Below are 10,733 nucleotides of genomic sequence, written 5' to 3'. Positions count from 1 at the left end.
TAAAATATGTTTTGCAAGTTTGACCCTTCACAACCTCATTGGTAACTCCTATTTCTAATTTCTTTTTGAGAAGTATTAGACCCGGATTATGATACGAGTAAGGAAATTTTTCATTTATTAATATCACGTTGTTAAGACTTTGATATGTTAAATTGAAGTCACAAGATCAAATCTATATTATCCAATTTTTAATTTTTTGTAAGATATGCGGATTATATGGAGTAAAACTCACTTAGGGAGAGCCTCATGTGGCACTGTTCATTGTTTAGGAAGACCTTTTAATGTATTAGTATAGATAGTATTTGGCCCGGAATTCGCCGCGGGTTGTATTTTTTTCCGAATTTGATACACATTCTTTCTTCCATTCGTTTTTTTTTTAAAAAAAACTCAACGTTTAAAAGCTACAAATATAATAATATGGACATACAAAACATGATTTAAAGTTGGTGAAGATGGTAATTGTGCTATGTATAATAACAAAATTTCACGAGTTCAAATCTTGTTGCAAGCTTCTTTATTTTTTTTTTTTTTTGTTAGTTGAGATGACAACTCTGTTTGGAGAAGCATTTTATTTAACTTAAATGATAAGGTGCTAATATATTCTAGATACTAAATTAATTAGTAGTGTTTGGGGACGACCTAAAATGAAATTTCATGTGTAAAAATGACTTAAATGATTAGTTAAAAATTTTTACCTTTTCAAAATTAGGTGACTGAAAATTTGGAAAAGCTTTTCAAAATTTTGATAACAACTAATTTTGATAAAATAATTTATCAACTTAACCAACTAATTTTTCCAAACAGTTCAGCTAATCATCTCTCCTTATCCGTTCCAGCACCTTATAAGTTTCAGCTTTATCTTATCAATTCCAGTTAACTTATCAGTTTTAGTTTGTTTTCAGCTAGCATATTGCCAAACAGAGTCGACATATGTACACATTACACAATTCTAGTTAATAAAAGAGGTGACACGCGGCGTGTATACGTTGTCAGACATGCCTTTTAATATACTTCCTGTGTAACATAAAGAATGCAACAATTAAATATTTTATACATCACAAATAATACCTAATTGTTGCATTCTTTCTGTTACGAAGAAAGTATTAGTATAGACTAGTTTTTAAGCTTGGGCTATGCCCGGGTAATTATAGTTTTTATTTATTAATATTTTATTTTTAAATGATAATATCACATATAACTTGGTTTAGTGGTTAAAACTGAAATAATTCCTCCGTTCGGTTTTAAATAAAACATTGAGTGATATGACACTATTTACTGATCAATTTTGACTCCAATTTATTGCCATTATATAAAGAAAAACGTAGTCAAGTGGAATCTTGTTAGATTCGTCTCGATGCATAGTATCAAATTACAACTTTTTATATATTTTTTACATGTGCATAACGACTAAAGATATTAATGATTAAAAAAGAGTGTTGGGCCGGGTTACGTGAAAAAGCAACCGTTTCATTTAAAAATAGAACGGAGGAAGTATATAAACTTCAGGTTGCAAGATCAAATCTTATACAATAGATTTTCTCATCTTTTTTTTTATTGCATTTAGATTACATGTTATAAAACAACATAGTTCCTTGTTTAGGAACGCCTTTTAATATACTACCTCTTTTTTTTTTTGTTGCACCGGTTAGACATAAAATGTGAGTAAAAAATGTCTAATCGTTGCAACTAAAAAAACAGAGGTAGTATTTGTATAGATTTTTCACAAGTTACTCTCCAGACCTTATTATCACCTTCTTAAACTAGGGTGGGTCCCGTAGGAGGGCCTTTAAATTCGTAGCATCAGTTGCCTATAACAACATATTAGTATATGAGTGCAGGATCTTTGTCAGATTCTATAGGAAACAACTCTAGCAATATAACGATTCTCACACAATATAAGTTAGAGGAGTTACTCTTATTATTGCCTATCTCTATTATATAAGGGAAGGAGGGAGTTATGGTTGTTGGAGTAAAGACTTGGAAAAGCCTTGGCTCATTTTCTTGTTTGTCCCACATTGCTTGTGGGAGGGAATTTCATCATGTTTATATATTTCCTCCCTCCTTCCATCTATTGAGTTGGTTCTATAGATGCTTTTGTGGTTGGATGATATGATTGGTTTGGGCTTGCTATCACACACGTGCGCCGCCCGCCCGGACCGGGCCAGGGCTTTGGGCTTTGGGGAATAAACTTAACTTAACTAAAGTTTTGGACCCGGGAGCAATGCGTGTGTGACTGTTGGAATTCTGTAACGTTTTGACCGTTACATCATTCATGGCAATCCCTTATTATCCGCCCAATTAATTATGTCTTGATTATTGCCCGTTTTCTGTTCAGTCAAGAACACACAAACACAATCTCTCTTCTTCCTTCTCTTCTCTTCTCTTCTCTCTTCCTGGGTTTTTTGTGTTAATCTCCAAAGCTCAGTTTGCTAGTGGTGGCATCTTAGCTACTGTGTTAACCTTGGGGAGCATTCGGCCACGTTCGATAACCACCAGTGTCGGGCCGTAATTGCTTTCAAGTCAGTGATCTCCTATCACGGCACAGTTTTTGAAAGCTTAATTTCTGCCTTTGCGAATCTTTTATTCCAACAATGGTGTCCACGAATGAAGAGACTATGTTACCCCCTTCTCATTCTAAATTACCAAACTTACAAATCAAAGGCGGCTTTAAACAAAAATACCAAATATATAATTATAACAATAACTCACAAGTCAGCTAAAATCATAAAATTGCATAATTTACGTTATGCAAATCACTAAAATGAGAAAACTTTACAAAAACTTAGCTTAAAAATTCACTTACAAACTACAACCTATGAAAAAATTGACTTGAAATCAAAATGTCCACTTTCCTTACAATTTATGAAGACTGTACTTAATTCAAAAATCAATTAAAAAATTATAATATTAAAAATCATAAGTAAATTCAATAAAATTTCTATTTTGTTGTTAATAAAATTTAACTTTGAAAAGTAAAAAAAAAAAACAAAAAGAATGATGAGAGACTTAAGTGACAGAAACTAAACCAATCAAATTTTGCAAAAAAAAAAACAATTATACTTCGTATATCTAATGTTTAAAGTTTGACTCTTATGCTGAAGAATATCGAGTTTCTATTTCGAAAAAAATTCAAACACGCACGCATCGCGTGCACAAAATTCTAGTAACAACATATTGGTATATGATTGCATGATCTTTGCCATAATCTATAAACAACTCTAGCAACAAAACAATTGTCACACAATATAAGTTAGAGGATTTACTCCTATTATTATCAATTGATTTTAAGATGCAACGTCCTTTAATCTTGTATATGCACGAACTCTCCTTCTCTTCATTGGGTTTCCTATGCATATTTTCAATTCCATCAACTTTCAAAACATTTTATCTTGTGAGTTGTGACTTATGTCATTTGACTCCAAAAAATTTAGAGAGAAAAATTAAGTTTGATAGTGTTCATTGAACAAGCCTCAATATTAATTATGAAAGTCAACGTAGTCAACGTACCTCACTCTCAAGGCCTTCAAAAGTGTTGAAGAAACGCCAATCAGCATCTTTGACTAAACATAAGCTTCTCCAAAATAGGATGCACTCCCACCAGACGAACAAAGGATGGCAAGTCCCTATCATCAATCAATGGCATCCCAACAGCACAAACACCAGGCCCTTTAACTGGTGCACTCAAGATGCCTTGATAAGCCTGTAAATATATCAAGCCTACAAGGCAAGATTGCGTAAAAAATGATTGCTTTTTTTTTAGACTTGTTACATTGTTTCAACTTTTCTTTTTAGTAGAATTAGCCCACCAAAAAGTAATAATATTATATTTATTTATCTCTTCTTCTATCCAAAAGTACTACTCCCTCCATCCCATAATATAGTGTTTGTTTCATTTTTACACAGTCAAGACATAATTTTGACCTTTAATATTTTCAATTTCATATTAATAAAAAATATAAAAAGTTGATATTATGAAACTACACACTGAAACGAATCTAACAAGATCCCACATGATCGAATATGTTTTTTTATATATACAAATGAGAATATTTGGTCAAAGATTTTAAAATTTGATCCACCAAAAATGAAGTAGGCACTATATTATGGGACGGAGGGAGTACTTTTAACCATTTCCCACATCATTTATTGCTAAAAGGGTCAAAAGGTACACAAAAAAGATTAAAAGAGACATCTCCTAAAAACTAGTAAAACCAAGCAAAAAAAAAAAAACAGATGGAGTAATAGATTAAGTCATTTCCTCTACGTCAGTTATTGCAACCAAACCCATAGTTCTTGGTTCGGGCAATCCCCGAGCTCGTAGTTCATTTTGCTGGTTGCATTTGTTTAAGGTCATGATGCTAGCTACATCCAAGCTATAGTTGGTGCTACTGAAGCTAATTTTGCAACAAAAAAAAAAAGGAAGAAGCGAAGTTGAAGTTGCCAAACAATAAAACGTAGTATGATTAGTTCGATCTTGTTTATTTGGACTTATTTTCAATTCATATCAGACTATCAGTTCAATTCAGTTTAGTTTCTCTCTTCACTTCAGTTTAGTTAAATCAATTCATTTCAAATTCTCTCAGTTCAAAATGACGAGGCCGCAGCAATTATAGACACTAAGGCTTGGAATGATCATATAGCAGACAATAAGGGATTTTCTTCAATTTTATTTTACGGACAATAGAGGATAGTAGATCGGTGATTCCAATAGAGGATAGTAGATTGGTGATTCCAAGAATCTTGTCGTCTATGTTGCTATAGCAAGCTAGCAGGCAACAAATACGAGTTATGATAAAACGATAGCAGCTAGAGACATAAAGTGTCTCTAGGAGGACTAAAATGCAAATAAAATGTGGGAAAGAGTTTGGCTGAGAAAAAAAAAAGCTAGCATTCATGTGTCAACATATAATTAGCACACATGTCAGAATATTGTTTATCCAAAACAAATTGCTTTTTGCAATTTCTAAACTTGTATATCTCAAGAAATATATTTTAGAAAAAAATAAAAAATATACCAATATTATATATTTTTATTCTCTACAAATAGACATCCATTTTGATATAATTTCATCATATATTTATTTTACTCTTATCCTTATAAAACAACTTGTATCTTGTTATTACAATGCACCTGTTTTATGTTAACATACACTTGTTTCTTATTACCATACACTTGTTTCTTAATACAATACACTTGTTTCTTGTTGAAATACAATTGTTTTTTATAACACACTTGTTTCTTATTATTACAATACACCTGTTTCTCGTTAACATACACTTGTTTCTTGTTAACATACACTTGTTTTTTATTATTATAATACACCTGTTTCTCGTTAACATACACTTGTTTCGTGTTAACATACACTTGTTTCCCCATACAATACACTTGTTGCTTGTTAAAATACACTTGTTTCTTATAACAATACACTTGTTTGACGGAAGGTAATTAAAACTCGTTAACATACACTTGTTTCTTGTTAACATACACTTGTTTTTTATTATTATAATACACCTGTTTCTCGTTAACATACACTTGTTTCGTGTTAACATACACTTGTTTCCCCATACAATACACTTGTTGCTTGTTAAAATACACTTGTTTCTTATAACAATACACTTGTTTGACAGAAGGTAATTAAAACTGATATAAATTTTAAAACTGATATATGATGATATCAAAATGGATGTCTATTTGTAGAGAATAAGAATATATGAATATTAGTATATTTTTTTTATTTTTTTCTAAAATATATTTCTTGAGATATACAAGTTTAAAAATTGCAAAAAGTAATTTGTTTTGGATAAACAATATTGTGACTGCTAATTATATGTTGCCACATGGATGTTAGCTTTTGCTATAGACAAAAGTGTCTAATATCTATCGCTTTTTTTCTCAGCCAAACTTCTTCCCACATTTTATTTGCATTTTAGTCCTCCTAGAGACACTTTATGTCTCTAGCTGCTATCGTTTTATCATGGCTCAACAAATACTCCCTCAATATCGAGAACTTATAAAATTCTGATTTCTGACTAATTATGAAGAAGTAGTGTTTGGGGCCTGACATTGCTGCGACTGTTTATGGATTATGCTGTTTTTTTTCACAGATTCTTATAAAATACAGTCTGACCTTAACTTAACGTCAGACGGTCATTAGTTATATTATTTGGGCAATTAGTTATACTTTTTATACGATTAGTTATTATGTTTAGGATAAAAGTTATGATTGTGCAGTCATTAGTTATGATTTCCCGGTTAATAATTATAATTTTTTGTATTATAAAAAAAAATTATAATTTTTTGCTCAATTAGTTATTATTGTTAACGGGTCTGACATTAAGCTTAATGTCAGACCGTCTTACCAAAAACCTACTGTTTTTTTTTTTGGCATACTTGTTATGTATTTTTCTCTACTCACGTAAAAAAATTCAATATTTAGGGTCCGTTTGGTTGGAAATATTTTAGGGGAAACGGATTGAGGTAACACACTCCCTTATTTTATGTTTGGTTGGGTTATCCATTTTTTTCACTCCCTTACTAGCCCAATTTTGATTCCCCCATCTTGAAACCCTCCTCACACCATAGGAAACAAAAAGTAAGGGAGTCATTAGGCCAATGATTTCATTCCTACATCAAAACAAACAAGTGTCTAAAGTAACACATTCCATTTTCATTCCATCCTTTCATCCCATTCCATTCCCTTTCCATTCCTCATTTTGAACCAAACGACCCCTTAATGGTTTAGGAAGAGCCGTGTACTCATTCACTCAACATTTAAAACATAAATAAAAGATTATGTTGACATTTGAAACATGAAAAAAAGTTGGCAAATAATAAGTTCCTTACATTCAATAGCAAAATGTCATTGTTTTGAATCTAGCTCGAAATAATATTTGTTTTGTTAGTTAATATGGTATAATGCTCATTAATAGCATATGTGCTACAATTCTATTTGAAGAATGAGGTTCCATGTGACATATAGATTAAGAGAAAAGATTTAGGTGGACCAAATCTTTTCACATACACTAATCACTCGTGTCTAGCAAGCGCAATCATAGAAAGTATTTATAATGAATAATTGATGCACCTTTAGCCCAAAACTTACCTACCGAGTGCTGATCTCTATTTGTTTTTAAGTTTACAACTATATTAGGTGGCAAAAGGATCAAATGGGTCGGGTCAAAATGGGTCGGGTCATAATCGGGTTAGCTTTTGTTCGGGTTATGTTCGGGTCGGGTTTGTTCGAGTACGGGTTAAAATCGGGTCCATAAGATTTCGGGTCATATCGGGTCGGGTTTTCAATCTCGCAAATAAATAAAATACATATAAGACTAATGAGAATAAATTAAATAATTAATGGACAGTGGCTAAATCATATATAATATTTCATAACAATATTTTCCTTAAATATGTTTAAAAAATAATTAATATGATAACTTTTCGGGTCGGATTCGGGATGTGGTCATCATTATCGGGTCAAATTCGGGTCGGATAGATTCGAGTTCAAGTCATATTCGGGTCTATTTTAATTTGGATCGAGTTCTGGTCGGGTTATTTCGGATTTCGGGTCATATTCGGATCATTATTTTCGGATGAAAAACGAGTTTTGGGTCGGGTATTTCGGGTCGGGTCAACGGGTATAAGTCAATTTTGTGGGCTATATTTACAACTAGTTATTGGCCTTGGGACCCTCATACCAATTTGAATTTAAAATCTTAAATTAAGCTTTTGAGAAAAAAATAGTTATAGCCATTGAATTGTTCTCAACAAAAGATCTTCCCGCTCCTGTTAAATTTTTTACATAATGAATTATATTATAGATTATTTATCAATATAACCTCTGGCTAAAGAAAATACATATGAATGAATTTATAATTGCTTACACAAAATATGATAAAATATTATTTGTGAAATTTAGGTATATGTGTAAGAATATAACAGATTTAATTAAACAATGTATTTGTGTTAATTGTAGAGATTATAAAATTTGATTTTTTTTTTAATAATAAGAGTATAGAAGTAGAATTATTATATCATATTTATAGCTCAAATAAAAGGTTATAGGTTCGAGCTTCAAAATACACATTTTTATTATTTATGTCTCATTTGATTACGGGAGGAGGGGGAGTACATGTTGTATGTTTTTGACTTGGGTATTTAATATTGTAGGAATGACAATGGATTAGACTTCGGTCGAGTGTCGGACCATGCAAGATCTGAATCCGATCCGATTCGAACTTGTAAATTGTTGATAATGAATGGACTTTCAAAATATCTATTTTTCTCTCCGTCCTCAAATCCATTACAGAATCGTTGCAATTCTTACCCCTAAAAATCCCGAGAACCAAGATCATCTGATCTCAAATTTTGTAACATCCAAAGGGTTTTCCCTAGTGTTGGCCTATCAGGAGAGTCTGAGGGAGGGTACTGTGGAATTAGTTCCAACATCTATCTCGAAAGTATGGAAATCTACTTGCCCTCCTAGAGTTCGTTTTCTCCTTTGGCTTGTGTGACGAGACTGCATTCCCCATAATAAGCTCCTCAATTATCGCCAAATTATTCCCTCCCCTTACTGCCCATGTTGTCATAATAAACCTGATGATAGCATCCATGTTCTTAGGGATTGTGCTCTCCCTAGCCAAGTATGGACTTCTATATCCCCGTCTCCGACTTTAAATCTTGGAAATATTTCAGCTTGGCTAGATATTAATCTTGAGGCAAATATTCTTGTCCAAGGGGTACCTTTGAAAAATATATTTTCATGGGTGTGTTTCGAACTGTGGAAAGCTCGAAACTCGGTGGTGTTTGAGAACAAAGTACCCACCACCCCCACGTGGATCATTCAAATAGCCATGAACCAAGCTTGGGAGTTTGCCCAATTTTCCCCCATCAACCGGCAAACTACACCTACGCATATATACTTCCTCGCAGCACCCTCGTACCCTTCCAAATTTATTCTTCATGATCCATACTGATGCATCCTTTACCGATATTTACTAACCTGTAGGCTTGGGGGATGTCATTAGAAATAACATTGGACAGTGGACTAAGGGCTTTTGTAGGAAATCTTATGCAGCAAGTGCCTTCATGGCTGAGCTGCTTAGTATTCAACAAGGGTTGCAACTTGCTATAAATAAATATATTCTTGATTGTGTTTGTTATTCAGATAGTTTGCAGGCAACTCAACTATTCAAAGAGGACCCCAAAGAGCTTACCTTGTGTACCAATATTATTATTTAATGCAAGGAGCTATGCAAGAAGTTCAGCAACCTTAGGATCATCCATGTGTCAAGGTTGAAGAATCAACTTGCGGACAAGCTTGCCAAGGAGGCAAGAAGACTAGATGATTGCATGAATGTAACTAGGATATTTCCTTTTCCTCCTAATTTTTGCATGAATACATCTCGGATTGTAATAACTTTAATATTATGTTTGGTCGTTCTATGTGAGAATTTTCCTTATTTCACCAAAAAAAACTTCCTCCGAGTCTCAATCCAACTATGGAAATCCCAGATGCGACTTCGAATCCGACAGACTCTGAAACCTCCGACCCGATTCTCCATTATTTCTTTTTTCCCATTCGAATTCAAACACGACAATGAATGCAAATTAAAACGATGTTAATGGAGTATAACATTACATGATTTAGTAGGTGCTTAACAAAAATATTAGCAAAAGCTTATAAATTCAGATCTAAAATAAAATAATCACCACTAATTCACTATTCAGATAGAGAAAGAAAGGAAAGACTGGGAGTTTACTAGCATAACAAGCACTATTTAGACTTCTTATCTTGAGAATTGAGACAATTTCCAAGTTTTGAACTTATAGTCTTTGAATTAATTAGATTTACATGATGTTGCACTTGTAGTCTTTGAATTATATTCCGTGCTTCAGATCTCTAATCTTTGTAAGAGAATGATGAGAGAGATTGAGTGGAGAAGTTAGATCACTAAGAGAGAAAGTTGGGATCACAATAAAGTAGAGTGAAGAATTATGGTCCCTTTTTACTTTTTGATGGTATATTTGTAATAAGAGTAAACTTTTTTTTACCTTTTGGAGCTTGATTTCACTTTATTAGGTTTTGGTTCTTCCTAAGTGGACCAATTGCATGCCTGCATACTAAGTGATAACTTGGGCCTCCTTAATTTGGGCTTCACACGCTATAGTTTCTTAATTCTTGAAATGCAATATCTGCGAAACCTATATAAAGCGGATTCGGGTTGGAATTTTCGGACCTTGATCACGATCCAAGTCCGACCCACCTTCCATTCGGACTCGAACTTTTTTTTTTTTCTAGATTCAGACTTTCTTTTAGCTTTGGATCAAATTTTTTCTTTCGGGTCGGATCCAGTTGTAATTGCCATTCCTAATATATAGATTAAATTCTTTGATTTTATTTAAATATATCATAAATTATACTTTTTGTACTTGGACTACTGATAGAATGGGATATACTTTATGATTTATGCATAAAAATTAGCTTTTAGATTCTAACTTCTGACTTACTATTATTCGTTTGATACACCAATTTGCTATTATCTCTGGGTTAGGAGTTTTTTAATTTATTTGAAATTATAATATCTATAAAGCAAATATATGTAACTTATGTTACATGAACTAATTTTATATAACTAATGTATGTGCCCTTTTATGCTTGCTGTCCAAGGTAAGTTATCATGCATCCTACCAAATTGGTAGTAACAAAACCAAGGAACGAGCCATGCATACTTTC

Source organism: Beta vulgaris, chromosome 3 (genome assembly GCF_026745355.1).
Source record: "Beta vulgaris subsp. vulgaris cultivar EL10 chromosome 3, EL10.2, whole genome shotgun sequence".
NCBI classification, from domain to species: domain Eukaryota; kingdom Viridiplantae; phylum Streptophyta; class Magnoliopsida; order Caryophyllales; family Amaranthaceae; genus Beta; species Beta vulgaris.
This window is presented reverse-complemented; position numbering follows the sequence as displayed.